This window comes from Molossus molossus, unplaced genomic scaffold (assembly GCF_014108415.1).
Source record: "Molossus molossus isolate mMolMol1 unplaced genomic scaffold, mMolMol1.p scaffold_m16_p_5, whole genome shotgun sequence".
Lineage (NCBI taxonomy): Eukaryota > Metazoa > Chordata > Mammalia > Chiroptera > Molossidae > Molossus > Molossus molossus.
Window position 1 is genome coordinate 69898018 of NW_023425388.1, and position 16269 is coordinate 69914286.

The 16269-nt window shown below is 37.7% G+C and overlaps 1 protein-coding gene and 1 pseudogene across 2 annotated transcripts in view; both read left to right on the forward strand.

The window, feature by feature from the left end:
- The window catches only part of LOC118616867 (limbic system associated membrane protein), a 662882-nt gene that overhangs the window by 460051 nt on the left and 186562 nt on the right, over window positions 1-16269 (forward strand). The gene's annotated exons all lie outside the window — the stretch shown is intronic.
- Window positions 5277-5723, forward strand: LOC118617563 (annotated as a pseudogene).

Genomic DNA, 16269 nt, shown 5'->3' on the forward strand with positions numbered 1-16269 from the left:
CCACCTCATTCACCCCCATATATCAAGGTTACACTGCTGTTGTTATCTGGCTATGGAGACAGCCCTGGGATTTCATAAACTTGGAATCCCATCACTCACTGTGTTCTCCTATGGGTTAGTCCCTTGAGACTAGAACAATCAGATCACACGGGAGATGCCCACCTTCCCAGGGAACACAGGCCATCTTCTACCTGGCAGAGATCTGAAAAGTCAGAGAAGTGCAAGAGAGCTAAAAATACTTGTGATTCAGTGTCACCTACCAGGAAATAATAGAAAGATTTCTTCTCACTCATACATAGATGCCTGGACAGAGAAGAAATCTGTCAAACACTGTAAATAACCAAGGTAACAAGGCAGCTCAGAAAGAAAATGGAAAATCTCTAAAAATACACTTGACATGAAAATATGTGATTTCAATGACAGAGAATTCAAGATTGTAGTTCTGAAAAAAACTCAATGAGATGTAAGAAAACACATATAGGTAGTTTAATAGGCTAAGACAAATGAACAAAATGAGTACCTTATCAAAGAGATTGAAATTTTATAGAAAGAACTAAGTAGAAATTCTGGAGATGAACTCGAGAAAAGAGATCAGAAATGATGAACTAGTGAGCATAAGAAATAGAGTGACCAGATGGAGAAAATAATTAGTGATATTGAAGATAGAAATCTGGAAATAATGCAGAGGAAAGCAGAGAATGACTTGAGCATATATAAGAAAAGAAAGAACTCAGTGAGAACTGTCTAACTCCATCAGAAAGAGCAGTAAAAGAATAATAGGCATACCCAAAGAGGAAGAGGGGCGGGAGGAGGAACAAAGAGCTATTAAAACAAACAGTTGACAAGAATTTTCCAAATCTACAGACAGAGCTAGATCCTCAAATCCAAGAAGCAAACTGAACACCTAATTACCTCAACTCAAAAAGCCTTTCTCCAAGGCACATTGTATTAAAACTGTCAAAAATTAATGACAAAGAAAGAATTCTCAAGGCAGCCAGAGAAAAGAAGAAAGTAGCCTATAAAGGAATGCCCATTAAGTTATCATTGAACTTCTCAGCAGAAACTCTACAAGCCAGAAGAGAGTGGAACCAAATATTCAAACTACTGAAAGAGAGAAATTAACAGCCAAGAATAATATATATCCAGGAAAATTATCCTTTAGATATGAAGGAGAAATAAAGACTTTTTCAGACATACAGAAGCTAAGGTATTTATCACCAGAAGACCTCCACTGAAGGAAATACTCAAGGGGGTTATTGTACCTGAAACAGAACAAAAGATCAAAAAAGTACAAGATCACGAACATATTTACAGCATAAAAAGGGATAACTTGTGACAAAAAAAAAGCATAAAAGGAGCTGAATTTGCAAAGGGTGGTGGAGATTAGATACTTTCAAAGGAAAAAAGACTACTGTATATGTGAAACTTTCTTTTTTATAAACCTATTGGTACCACACACAAGTCTGAGACACATAATTTATAAAAAGAGGAAACAGAGGGAAAAAGTATGGAATACTGCCAAACAAAAACAACAAATAAGAAAAGAACTAATGGAGGCACGGAACTACCAGAAAACAAGAGATAAAATGACTATAGGAAATCCTTATACATCAACAATGTAAATGGACTGAATTCACCAATAAAATGACATAGAATAGTAGATTGGATCAAAAATAAAACTCAACCATGTGCTGTCTTTGGGAGAGATATCTAAGCTGCAAAGACAAAGATAAACACAAAGTGGAAGGGTGGAAAATGATTATTCAAGCAAATAGAATCCACAGAAAAGCAGGGGTAGCCATACTTATATCTGACAAAATAGATTTCAAGTTACCAAAGATATCAAGAGACAAAGCTGGACATCTTAAAGTGATAAAGGGAACATTACATCAAGAGGACATAACACTTTTGTGGTAATTGTGGGAGTAAGAGTGGTGGGTGGAGGTAGAAGAGGACATAGAGGAGATAAATGGTAATGGAAAAATAACTAAGTAATAAAATTAATTTAAAAAGCAGACATAACACTTCTCAATGTATAGGCACCCAATCAGGGAGCACTGAAATATATAAAGCAACTACTAACAGAACTAAGGAGAGAAACTGATAAAAACACAGTCAAAGTAGAATACCTAAATACTCCATTGACAGATCAAGGTGGATCATCCAAAGAGAAAATCAATAAAGAAATATCCATTAGACTAAATGGACATAATTTATATTTACAGAACCTTTCATCCCAGAACATCAGATTATACATTATTCTCAAGTACACATGGAACATTCTCAAGGATAGATCATATACTGGGTCACAAAACTAGCCTCAACAAATTTAAGAAGATTGAAATCATACCAAGCATGTTCTCTGATCACAATGCTTTGAAATTAGAAATCAACTGCAAAAGGAAGTTTAAAAAAAAAACCACAAATATGTGGACATTAAGCAACATACTACTGACAATGAATGGGTCAAAGACGAAATAAAAGGTGAGATGAAAAGACATATAGAGACAGATAAGAATGACAATATGACATATCAAAACTTTTGCGATGTAGCAAAAGCAGTAATAAGAGGAAGTTTATATCATTATAGTCCTACCTCAAGAAACAAGAAAAATCTCAAGTAAACAATCTAACATTGCATCTTAAAGAACTAGAAAATGAACAAAAGCAACCCAAAGTCAGCAGAAGAGAGGAAATAATAAAAACTAGGACAGAATTGAATAAAATAAAAAACAAAAAGACTATAAAAAATTAATACAGCAAAGAACTGGTTCTTTGAGAAGAATAATAAAATTGATAAGCCCCTGGCTAGACACCCTAGGAAAAAAAGGAAAAAGACTCATATAAACAAAATAAAAAATGAAATAGAAGTTACCAGAAATAAAGGATCATACTTAGAATACTACGAAAGACTAAAGGCCACCAAATTCAATAACTTAGAAAAAATGGATAAGTTCATAAAAATATATAACCTTCCTAGACTGAATCATGAGGAATTGGAAAATCTAAATAGACTGATAAACAATGAGGAAATTGAAACAACCATCAAAAACCTCTCAAAAAATAAAAGTCCAGGACTAAATGGCTTTACTAGTAAATTCTACCAAACACCCAAAATGATGTGATACCCATTCTTCTCAAACTGTCCCCAAAAAATCTGAAGAAGAGGCAATACTTTCTAACACATTTTATGAGGTGAACATAACCCTGATACCAAAACCAGGCAAGGAAAACATACACATACACACACACAAAAACCCACAGACCAGTATCTATGATGAATACAGATGTAAAAATCCTAAACAAAATACTAGCCAATAAATACAACAGTACATTAAGGAAATAACACATCATGATTAAGTGGGGTTCATTCTAGGGTCACAATATTGTTCAACATATGCAAATCAATTATGTAAATTTTACAAAAATAAATTACTTTATTACTGCCTATAGGATTAACACTTCTACAAATGAGTTGTTGAAAATTTGATACTTCTTACCTGCCATTTTAAGAGAATGTGATATGTAAACAAATACACAAATGTATAATTTCAAAACATTACCACACACAAATCGATCATTGTAATACATCATATGAATAAAACAAAAGATAAAAATCATATGATCTTATCAATAGATGCAGAAAAAGCATTTAATAAAACACATCCATTTATGATTAAAACATTCCATGAAATAGCTATTGAAGGAAAGTACCCCAATTTGATAAAGGCCATATATAACAAATCCTTGGCTAATATCATACACAATGGTGAAAAACTGAAAGATTTTCCTCTAAAATTGAGAACAAGACAAGGATATCCACTGTACCACTCTTATTCAACAAAGTACTGGAAATCCTAGCCAGAGCAACCAGGCAAGAGAAAGAAATAAATGTATCCAAATGAAGAAATAAAAGTGTCACTTTTTTGCAGATGACTTGATTTATTATATAGAAAACCCTACAGATTCCACCAAAAAACTATTAGAAATAATAAACAAATACACTAAAGTTGCAGGATACAAAATTAATGTGCAAAATCTACTGCATTCCTGTATACCAACAATGACATTTCAGAAAAAGAAATGGGGAAAAAAATTATTTTTGCAATTGCAACACAAAGACTAAAATACCTAGGAATAAACAAAGGATATGAAGGACCTATATACTGAAAACTACAAAGCATCATTAAAAGAGATTGAAAAAACACAATGAAATGGTAAGATATTCTATGTTAATGGATTGGAAGAATCAATATAGTTAAAATGGCCATGTTACCCAAAGCAATATACAGATTTAATGCAATTCCCATCAAAATATCTGACATTTTTTTAAAGAAGTAGAACAAAAATCATCAGATTTGTATGGAACCACAAAAGACCCCAAATAACCAAAGCAATCCTCATAAAAAAAGAATGAAACCAGAGGCATCACACTACCTGATGACAAATTATACTACAGAGCAACAGTAATCAAAACAACATGGTATTGGCAGAAAAACAGACACACAGACCATTGGAACAAAATTGAAACCCCAGAAATAAAACCACATGTATATGGGTAAATATTTTTAAGTGATTTTTGGAGAGAGATGAAGAGAGAGAGAGAGAGAGAGAGACATTGATGTGAGAGAGATACATTGATCGGTTGCCCCCTATACATACCCCAATCAGAGATTGAAACCTCAACCTTAGTATGTGCCCTGACTGGGATTCAAGCCTGCAACCTTCTGGTACACAGACAATGCTCCAGCCAACTAAGGCAAACAAGCAAGGGCTATGGGCAAATAGTTTTTGACAAAGGAGATGAAAACATGCTAAGGAGGAAAGAAAACCTCTTCAATAAATGGTGCTAGGAAAATTGGAAAGCCACATGCAAAAGAACAAAATTAGACTGTAGTTTTTCCCCATGTAAAAAAAATTAATTCAAAATGGATCAAACCTAAATATAATATCTGAAACAATAAACTACATAGAAGAAAACACAAGTACTAAACTTGTGGGCCTTGGTCTTAGAGAAGATTTTATTAATTCTACCCCAAAGGCAAGGGAAGTAAAGACAAAAAATAAATGAATGAGACTATATCAAACTAAAAGCTTTTGCACAGCAAAAGAAACGGCCAACAAAACAAGTAGGCAAAAAACCAAATGGGAGAAGATAATTGTAAACAATAACTCTGACAAGGGGTTAATATTCAAAATATATAAAGAACTGATACAGCTCAACACCAAACAAATGATCCAATTGGAAAACGAGTTCTTGCATCTCAGCTACTGACATGCCATCCAGACTGAGGAAGACCTGGAAACTTGGGGACCACGTGAGCCAAGGCCACAGCCACACTGGCAAGCATGGGAAGCACCTGGGAGGCTGAGGTAATGCTGGTGCCTCCCATCACCGCAGGATCAACTTCTACAAATATCACCCAGGTTACTTTGGGAAAGTTGGTATAGGCATCATTACTTAAAGAGAAACCAAAGCTTCTGCCTACCTGTCAACCTTGATAAACTGTGGGCCTTGGTCAGTGAGCAGACATGGGTAAATGCTGCCTATCTAGAGCTGCTCTATCACTGATGTGGTGCGATCAGGCTACTACAAAGTTCTGGGGAAGGAAAAGATCCCAAAGCACCTTGTCATTGTGGATGCCAACTTATTCAGCAGAAGAGCTGAGGGGAAGATTATAGGTGTTGATGGGGCATGTGTCCTGGAACTTGAAGCCACATAGAAGTGCTTTTGTCTTCTGGTCTGAGTGTAAGTTTTTTGGCACCTCTTCCTCCCTACCTTTGTGTCAAAAACTTGTCTAACACATTCTAGGAGTTAGGGGTGTAGGGCCCGGGCTCCTCTGCCAACTCCCCTGAGAAAGAAAGTGTGTAAGAGATAACACCAATACTTAGAGGCCTTGGTCTATTACCTGACTTGAACTTTTCATTTATAAAGTGAGAATGATACTTCTTGGTAACACATCTGTGTGTGTAGATAAATATAACATAGTTGAAAGGCCAAAAGAAAGGGAAAGGGGGCAGAGGATCTGAACAGGCATTTCTCCCAATAAGACATACAAATGGCAAACAGATATATAAAAAGATGCTCAACTTCACTAGCTATTAGGAAAGTGCAAATCAACCACAATAAAATTACTACTTCATACTTGTTAGAATGGCCGTTATCAACAATACAAGTAATAACAAGTGTTGAAGATTTTGTGAAGAAAAAGAAACTCTTATTCACTGCTGGTGATAACATAGACTGGTACAGCCACTACAGAAAACAGCATGGAGGTTTCTCAAAAAATTGAGAATAGAGTTACCATATGACCCAGCAATCCCTCTCCTGAGTATCTACCTGAAAATTTTAAAAACATTTATTCGCAAAGACATATGCACCCCTATGTTCATTGCAGCATTATTCATGGTGGTCAGGACATGAAGACAATCAAAGTGTCCTGTGACAGAGGACTGGATAAAGAAGATGTGGTGCATATACACAATGAATATTACTCAGCAATAAGAAAAGATGAAACACGGCCATCTGTGACAACATGGATGGACCTCAAGAATATTATGCTTAGCCAAATAAGTCAGTCAGAAAAAGTTAAGAACCATCGAGTTCACTCATATGTGGGAATATAAAACTGAAACTCATAGACACAGACAATATGGTGGTTACCAGGGGGAAGGGGGTGGGCAGTAGTAAAGGATAGAAGAAACCAAATATTTGGTGACAGAAGATGATTTGACTTTGGGTGGTGGTTATACAATACAATATACAGATCATGTATCATAGAAATGTACACTTGAAATCTATATAATCTTATTAACCAATATTACCCCAATACATTTAATTAATAAATTAATTTAGGCTAAGTAGAAAAATATAAATAAAAGAATGAACTTGATTATGAAGTTCTAACAATAGTTTTTCCTGTCATTATAGTCTAAATATGTCACTGTCCTAGTTTAGAAAACCATATAGGTTTTGAACTCTTGATTTATTGTAAAATTTTGTACAAAACAAAGGAAAACATGTAGAGGCATATTTCATCATGATATATTTCTCACCAACATTGTGTAGGCATAACTTTGAATTTTTAAAATGAAGAGTAAGAACTATTTTGCAGTTCTTCCCTGACTGTATGCCCACTGCTCCAGAGCTTCCCCTCCGGGCATACCCCACAGGATTAATTCTCATGCCTCAGAATTAACTGAATACACTCTGGGATTTTCTGGCCCCGGCATGCCATGGGAGGGTTGAATGAACTTTCCCATTATTCTATCTTCCTCCTTCCTCTCCCATTTTCAACTCCCATAACATCATTACAATAAAAAGAGGGATTAAAGGAATTATAATATTATGGTGATTGCTATAGAAACTCCATAATACATATAGATAACAGATCTCATGACAACACATATATCACAGAATTCAGAAGAGGAAAGTTTCTGTCATATACTCCACCTGCTGAAACCAGCAGTACCAAAATTATCTCTTTTAATAAGTAGTTAAATATCCTATTTTTAAAGAACTTTTGTGAGAATGAAGTGTCATATTCCCACCCTATCGGAGTTTTCACACCCCATAGAAATTTCTACACATATCTGTGATATGTACATTCAAATGCACAGCTAAAATATTCCAAATACACATGATAAGTCAAGGCAAGAACTTCTTTGTTCTGATCTAAGAGTACCTCATTAACACAGATGTCCTGTATAGATAGCCCCAAATACACTGAGGTCCAAGGGCATGAAAGAGCCTTTACTTCTGTAGGCTAACAAATGGATGCAAATGAGTGTGAACTTGAAGATATGATTATGACAAACTGATTGGTACACACATGATGTCAAAGGGAAAATACCAGCTAGGCAGTAGTATCATTATTATTACTACTGTAATTATTACCCAAACCATGAAACCTTAAAGCTTTCCGGACGAAAGGCTTGCAGGGGAAAAACAATCTATCTTAGTATTTGCTCTGTGGACATGAAATTACTTTTCAACCTTTTCTTCTTATTTATCCAACTCATTTCAAAAGATGAAACACCTATTCCAAGGTGAGAAAGAGGCTTCTTGGGAAAAGGCAAAATAAATTCTTTAGGATGGTCTTATTATTTTCTGTTCATTCTCCTGATCCTTTTTTTTTTTTTCTGCTGCTCTTTTCCCTGGTTTTAATTTGTCTTACTCATTTCTATCCTTTAGCCCTCCATTTTTCAGAATGTTTTGCTTCTTTTCTCTCGGTATCTCATCTTCTAACCTCTCAGAAGAATTGTCAATAATCAATCATATATTTACTGTTTTCTTCCTTTTCTGTTAATCCTTTACAATGTTTCTGTTAAATTGCTTCAGAGAAGGCATGGTACCCATTACTGTAGCTGAAGGGATGACAGTAAAAACAGACATATTTGAAGTAAAGGCTTAAGAGAAGCAGTGTGACGGTTGAGTGGACACATTTGGAAACAGATGGGCTTGTATTTGAATGCAGGCACTGCCATTGTCTAGCTATGACAAGGCTAGTTCATTTATTCCCCACTCTGAGCTTAAGTTCAAGCAGATTTTATAAAAGGTTAATAATATCTAGCTCACTGGATTATTGAAGATTATTCAGATAATGAGATAGAGCATCTAGTAAAATGCTAGGACATAGAAGACTTGATAAAAAGAAATGATGTTAAGGTAGTGGTGAAGGTGGTAGCAATGTGGAAACAGTGGTGATGGTGGTGATAAGACACAAAGGGGGCAGTCACCTTTGTCCGTTTGGAGTGCATGTTCTTGATAATTACTTGTGCATTTAAAAGCAGAGAAAGTAGCCCAGCTGGCGTGGCTCAGTGGTTGAGTGTTGACCCATGCACCAAGAGGTTGCCAGTTAGATTCCCAGTCAGGGCACATGCCCAGGTTGTGGGTCTGATCCCCAGTGTGGGGCATGCAGGCGGTGGCTAATCGATATTCTCTCTTATCGATGTTATTATATATTTTTCCGCTGATATATATATGTATTTTTTTTTAAGAGAGAGAGTGGAAGAGAGGGAGATAGAGAAAGAGGGAGAAACATAGATGTTGAGAGAAACACATCAATTGGTTGCCTCCCACACAGCCCTCGTCAGGGCCGGAGAAACCAGGCACATGCCCTTGACTAGAATGGAACCTGAGATCCTTCTGCAGGCCAATGCTCTAACTGCTGAGCCAAACCAGCCAGGGCTGTTATTATAAGTTTTTATGCATTCAAAAGAATTAATATTCTTGTACATAGCACCTAGCGTAAAAAATTAAAGAAAAAAAGAAGCAGCTTGTTAATATTTGAAGCTCCCACTATGCCCCTCTCTGGTTGCAGCTCCTCTCCCTCCCACACAAGAGGTAATAAATATCTGAAATTTGGATTTAACATTCCATTAGCTGTTACTTATAAATTGTATATAGATGTATGTAACCCCAAAGACTATATTATTTGTCTCACTGTTGTTGAATTTTTATAATTATATTGTGCTGATAGATTCCTTAGAGATTGAGTTTATTCCTAGCTGCATGTTAGTAGTTCATTGAATGAGAACACTACAATAAATTATCTATTCTCCCATCTATTGGGCTTTTGGTTATTTCTAATATGTAGTCTTAGAACCATATCATTACTCTGAAAATTTTTGTACATGCTCCTCAGTGCACACAAGAATGGGATCCTTCAAAGCATATACTTAGGAGAGTAAATTACTGAGCTGTAGGACATGCATATCTTCAACTTTATAAAATAATGCCAAAGCTTTTCCTAATGAGGTTGTATTGGTTAGAAATTGGTTAAGTGTTGTGAGTGAAAACAAAAACAAAAACAAAATCACAGTGGTTTAAACACATTAATTTTTTTTAAATTGATTTCTTTAGAAAGAGAAAGAGAGAAATATTAATTTGTTGTTCCACTTATTTATGCATTCTTTGGTTGCTTCTTGTATGTGCTGTGATGGGAGATTGAACCTGCAACTTTGGCATATCAGAATGATACTCTAAGTGAGCAACCCGGCCAGGGCTAAACCCATGCATTTTTATCTTAGGTTCAACAACTCTGGAGTTGGCCAGGTCAGACATGGTAAGGCACTCCACCGTGTCAAAAAACCAGGCTCCTCCTCTTTTATAGGTCACCTCATATGACCTTATCTACAAAGTTAACCCAGGACCCAAAACAATTTCTGAAACCCAGCCAGGATATTCACGCTTTGGATGGCAAGGAAAAGAGAGAAACAAGAAGGACATTGTCCCTTTCCCAAGGATGCACTCAGCACTTTTACTTGTATCCCTTTGGTAAGAACTTAAATGGCCATATCTGGCTTCAAGGAAAAATGAGAAATTAAGTCTTTATCTCAGTTGGCCATGGAGACAGCTAAAAATAGAGTTCCTACTACTGAGAAAGAAGAGAAGGATAAATATTGGGCGATAACCTGCAGTCTTTACCACAGTGGTTGTACTAATTTATAAACCACCTGAAAACTAAGAGAATTTTTGTTTCTCTATATACTTGTCACAGTTAAAATTATTAGACTTTTCATATTTTGTCAAAATAGATATTAACTATTGTAGCATTGAAACATTGTATCTGAAAATATTCAAGTTTTACCTTTTTTCTTTTTTAACCTCAATCGAGGACATTTTTTTTCTTTACATTCATCTTCAGATAGAGCGGGAGAGAGAGAAGGAGGAAGAGAGAGAAAGAGAAACATCAATGTGAGAGACACATCAACTGGCTGCCACCCACAGGACCCCAACTAGGGCCGGGGACAAACTGCAACTGAGGTACGTGCCCTTAGTAGGAGCCGAACCTGCGATTCTCTGGTCAGTGGACCGACACTGCAATCACTGAGCCAAACCAGCCAGGGCAAGTTTTATCTTTTCATATGTTTATTAGTCATTTGGATTTTTTTTTATTTATGAATTGCCTGTTCATACCTTTCCCATTTTCTGTTTATCTTCTTATTGATTTTATGAGTTTTGTATTTATTCTGAATAACTTCTCATCAGATATAAATTGCAAATTGCAAAAAAAAAGAAAAGAAGAAAATCTTGTCAGTGTCTTAGTTTTTTTCTTTCTTCAAAACGTTGTTTGATGGAAAGAAGTTTTTTTTTTTAGTTTAGATCCAAACATTTTTAGTTGCATCCAAATTCAAATTTAGCCTCCTATTATAATTTGCTATGCCTGAGGAGTTTCACATGAAAAATGAGTATTTTAGGGCAATTCTCAAAGGAACCTCTATTTTTTAGCAATGGTGGTATCATTAGAACAAGTATATGAATTCATAGAGAGACTGTGTTCAAGCAAGCAACCATTGGATGAATTATACATTTGTGAAAATTCCAATCACATTATTCAATAGCTGCACTTATATATTATTTCTGGACTCCTTATTACATGAACCATGGGGATCTATGGCCCCAGACAACCTAGTTGCTCAGAAGTTTTTAAGATGGAAAATAATAAGAAATTGAAGGAAATATCTTTAAATACATAGATAACCTGTGCCCCCTTCTCCTCATATTGCTCAGTGGCAATTTAGTCTCTGGTTAATGTATTACTTGTAATTTATTGCAAATTTATTAAACCTCAGTAACTCCGAAACCTCATAGTTTATGGATGATCCTTTAATTAATGGAATTAAAGGATGATACTGTTTCCTTTGATTAATTGGCACATGTGGAGACCGGCTGCCCTCTGAGGCCTTGTATTTGCATATTAAGTTACCACAGATCAATGTGCTGAAATGCAAAGGGCTGGCGGCCCCATCTACCCACGCAAAGGCAATGTCCTGTGGATCTAATTAAATCACTGTGTGTGTCCCCTTCCCCTTTCTACCCACTTTGGCACAATTTTCCAAGGAGTAACCTAAAAGTTATAAAAAATAAAAAAGGAATAAACAATCCATATACATGTAGCAATTTCCTGGTTTTAAATTGTTTTCACATATACTATCCCATTTAACTCTCTCAAAAGCCCTCTTGAGGACATACAGCTTTATTCCCATTTTATACATGAATAGTGAGATTGATAGGCCTCCCAATTTACAAGATAGTAATTGATCAAGCTGGGACTCACATCTGGATCTTCTCAGTCCAAAGTTAGAGCTCCCTTCACTATGCCATGTTGCATCATTAGAGAATTATCTCAAATTGTATAATAAAAGACATGAAGAAAATGTTACTCTTCCAGTACTGGTCATGTTCTGTACACAGTGCCATTATACTCATGGCTTTTGGGGAAATGGAAAGTTAAATGGGATTACTGAAAAGTGAGTTTAAGCATACTAAGGGGAAAATGATGTTCAACAAGAGATAGTACGCAGGAGATAATCACTTCTATGTTCTTCATCTTGTTCCTTCATTGCAGTGCTAATTCAAATGTGTGGTTGGGCAAGTAGATCATTGAGGTCTCTGCTGATTTTCTGTGGTTTTAAAAAACACAGCACATTATGTTACTGGGTCGAAGAAATTTGCTGGCCAGTACCTTTGCTGGGCATGTGCCAGGGCCTAGACACAAACAAAAGAGTTATTTTAGACGGCAGATTATTCCAATACCCAAAAGCTACTGCAGCCATCTTCTGGGCACCTGTCACAAAGCATATTATCTTTGTTGGGTAGAAGCAAGTGAGTATATTTGGAAGGATTTTATAAAGGTTCTGAAGGACCCTCTTGGTATAAATGCCTATTGTTGTTGTCAGTGTTCTTTAAGAACAGCAGGAGGGAGGCATTTCAAAATAGAAGTGGGCTTCTATTCCCTAAAGCCCTTCCAGATCCAGCACTGCAGTGGTCTTTCGGCAATCTGTGAAACTGGCCTCCAGGATGGGAGTGAGGGAAGAGGCTGAGCAGCCCCACATGGTATTGTTTGCTGGCACAGAGAATGGGTTGGGGGACTGAGCCTCTGTTTAGTTACCAAGTTGCTTCTCATCTGCTCCTGTTGCTAGAGGCCAGGCCCCTTCGTTGGACAAAGCTAGATCAGCTCCCGCAATGTTGTTGATATACACAGTGGATACGCTTCCAGCCAAACTTGTCTGCGAGGGTAAAAAGAAAACCTGTGCTTTTTTTTTCTTTTTAATGTTTCTCACTGTGGATTCTAAAGGAAGCCCCTAACCTGAAGCTATAGCCCATCCTGGGAAGAGGTGGGTCTGTAATCACCAAGAGAGCTAGATGGTCTCCAGTTTCTCCATAAGACAAAATTGTGTGAGGGTGGCCAGGCTGGTGTGACTTGGTGCTTCCTCACTCATCGTCCACTGCCTGTTCAGATGTTAGAAGTTCGAAAGCAACACATCTGCATAGAAATGACAATATGAGATCTTAGGAGAAAAACCCTGTTGCTTAATGGCCTATATCTAGCTTTTCTCCACCACCGCTCCTCTCTCAGCTTCCCTCTAAAACAGCATTTGCCTCTTGGTGATGCCAGCTCTCTCACCTCGTTAAGCTGCTGCTGCAAAGGAGACCCGGGGATGGATGGCAGACAGGTTTAATGTGGCTCGCACGGAGCAGTCAAGTTTGGCATGCGGGAGGCTGCTGGGAAAATATTCCTGCAGGCTCAGGCGCAGCACCAGCTGATTGAAGTTGCTGTGAACTGACAGCTAGTGGGGGCGCTTTCTTTGATAGAGATTTCATTGTGGGTGCAGCTGGATTAAAATAATATATTTTTCTCCACTGGAAAAATATTTAATGATTTGTTTTTGTTTGTTTGGCTTTTATTCACAGTTGATTCCAAGGTATTCCAGAGGCATTATCTTGGCAGGCATCACATTATCTGATTAAAACCTTGACTGATAACTCTTTGGGTCCTTCCTGTAGATAGTGAATGTGCCAGGCACCAGTGTGCATCTGGAAAGCAATGCCACCCACGTGCTCGAGATTCCATTACAACAACTGGAAGCACAGGGGTGGTGGAGAGCACCAGAGGAAAGGCTGGCTGGAACGGGCCTGCTGAAAACAGTGAATACTGATATGGGGACGCCTCAGTGATTCCAATCTGTAGCATTTTACTTTGGGGAAAGGAAGAGTAGAGGTGGAATTCCAGGTGAGTACCAGGCCCCAACCTGTTTTCCCTGCACTTGGACTGGTAAAGAAAATTCACCTTTAGGAATTCAACTAAAATATGAAATCTCCAACGTTTGCTAGGGTGGCCATAGCAAAGTACCACAGACTGGGTTTATTGTTTAAATTTCTTCAACGATAGGAATTATTTGTGTCAGAGTTCTGGAGGGTGAGGTCTGAGGTCAAGGTGTCAGCAGGTTGATTCCTTGAGGGCTGTGAGGGCAGGACCTGTTCCAGGCTCTCTCCTTGGCTTGTAGACAGCCATCTGTTCCCTGCGTCTTCACATTGTCTTCCCTCTGCATGCTCTGTGTCTAGATTTCTCATTTTAGGACACCAGTCATAATGGATTAAAACCAATCCTAATGACATCATTTTAACTTAATTATTTCTTTAAAGCCTGCATTTCCAAATACAGTCACATTCTGAGGTGCTGGGTGTTAGGACGTCAACATATGAATTTTTGAGGTATAGGAGTGTTGTGGGTAGGGAGGAGCATGAAGCAAGTCAATCTGTAACAATAAGGGACACACATCTTCAGTTTGGCAATGGGTATGTTCAGCCAATCAGCATGAAACACGATCCTCATGTAGAATCTCTTTCTGTTCCCCTTGCCACCATAATGTTTCATGTGCTCTCTCCCCATGAGTGGAGGACCTGTCATTCATGGTCAGATCATTGGAGTCTCATTGCGTTCTACACAATTCTGAACTAGATTAAGACAATGAATCCAATTTGTTGGAATAGCTCAATTAATAATGGAAAAATGCCCTGGCCGGTTTTGCTCAGCGGTTAGAGCATTGGCCTGCAGTCCAGAGAGACCCAGGTTTGGTTCCCGCTAAGGGCATGTACCTCAGTTGGAGTTTGTCCCCTGCCCTGGTTGGGTCATGCGAGAGGCAACCACTCGATGTGTCTCTCTCACATCAATGTTTCTCTCTCTCTCTCCTCCTCTCTCTCCCTCCCATTCTATCTGAACAAAAGATGGAAAAATGTCCTTAGGTGAGGATAAAAAATAAATAAATAAATAAATGTAAAAATATTAGTAAGAACACTAATAAAATTATAATTGCAGCTACCGCTTAGTGAGTGTTTACCGTGTGCTGACCTCAATGCCATGCACTTCTGTGTATTCTCTTTTAGGTCTTGTTACAAACTTTGCAAGGTAGACACAGTTATTACCTCCATTATTATAGACGAGGCAACTAAGGCACAGGGAGGCTCAGCAGCTAATCTAAGTTCAAAGGGTTAGTTAGATGCAAAGCTATATTCTGCCTAAAACCATGCCCATGCTCTACTACACTACATTATATAGAACCAACCATTGTCTAAATTGGGCTTTAAAAACTGTCATTTAATGAAAAAAAACAAAACAAAACTATTTTTTCCAACCAAACTCTGACATTGCATTCTAATGTATGGCACAAATATAAAAGCTCTATGTCAAAGAGAGGGGCACAGAACACTGCCCATGCTGTCTCCCCGGTTGCTCTTCTTGAAGTGCCCACCGATTTGAAAACCACAGCCCTGAATCATGCCTAAACTCCCTGCACTTTTGGACTCTGTCTTGGAAGCCTTGAACCCTGTCTCATCTGTTCTGATTTCCTTCTCTTCCCTACAAACCTTATATTGCTATCTCCTGCTCAGGAATCGGGGGCTAAAATCCATAATGACTTGCCCAATGAATTGTATGAACCCCTTGGACTAGTTTATTAGTGGCATCAAGTTATAGTGCTAAAGAAATAGCTAGGCCTGTAACATCATAGAATATTGTAGATTATTGCTTGGGAGAATAGAAGCATCTAGATGAGGAGACATCTCTGGCACCTGAGTCAAATACAGGATGTGGTTTGCTGACGAAGGAGAAGAAACAATTATTAGGCACCCCTCCAGGTATAACAGTGAGTGCTCAGCATGGGCCTTATCATTTATTCCCTATCAGGGCCTATGGGGAGGCTTGCACACCTCCTGGATTCACTTCCATTAGCTTCCCCTGACAATAGGAATGCTCAGAAATTGATCTCATTCAAGGGGAAAAGTTGTATCATTTGGAGACAAAAATAAGAAAAGTGCTTAACGCTTCACTTGCTGAATCCTCTGCAGAAAAACAGCCTTTGCAGCCACCCGTCTGCAGGAACACATCCTGCTACGGAATATTATCTTCTCATCCTCTCTGCCATATGTTCAGGCAATCTGTGTTTCACAGTCTATATTAGTGCACTGAGTCAGAGGCAGTGGGG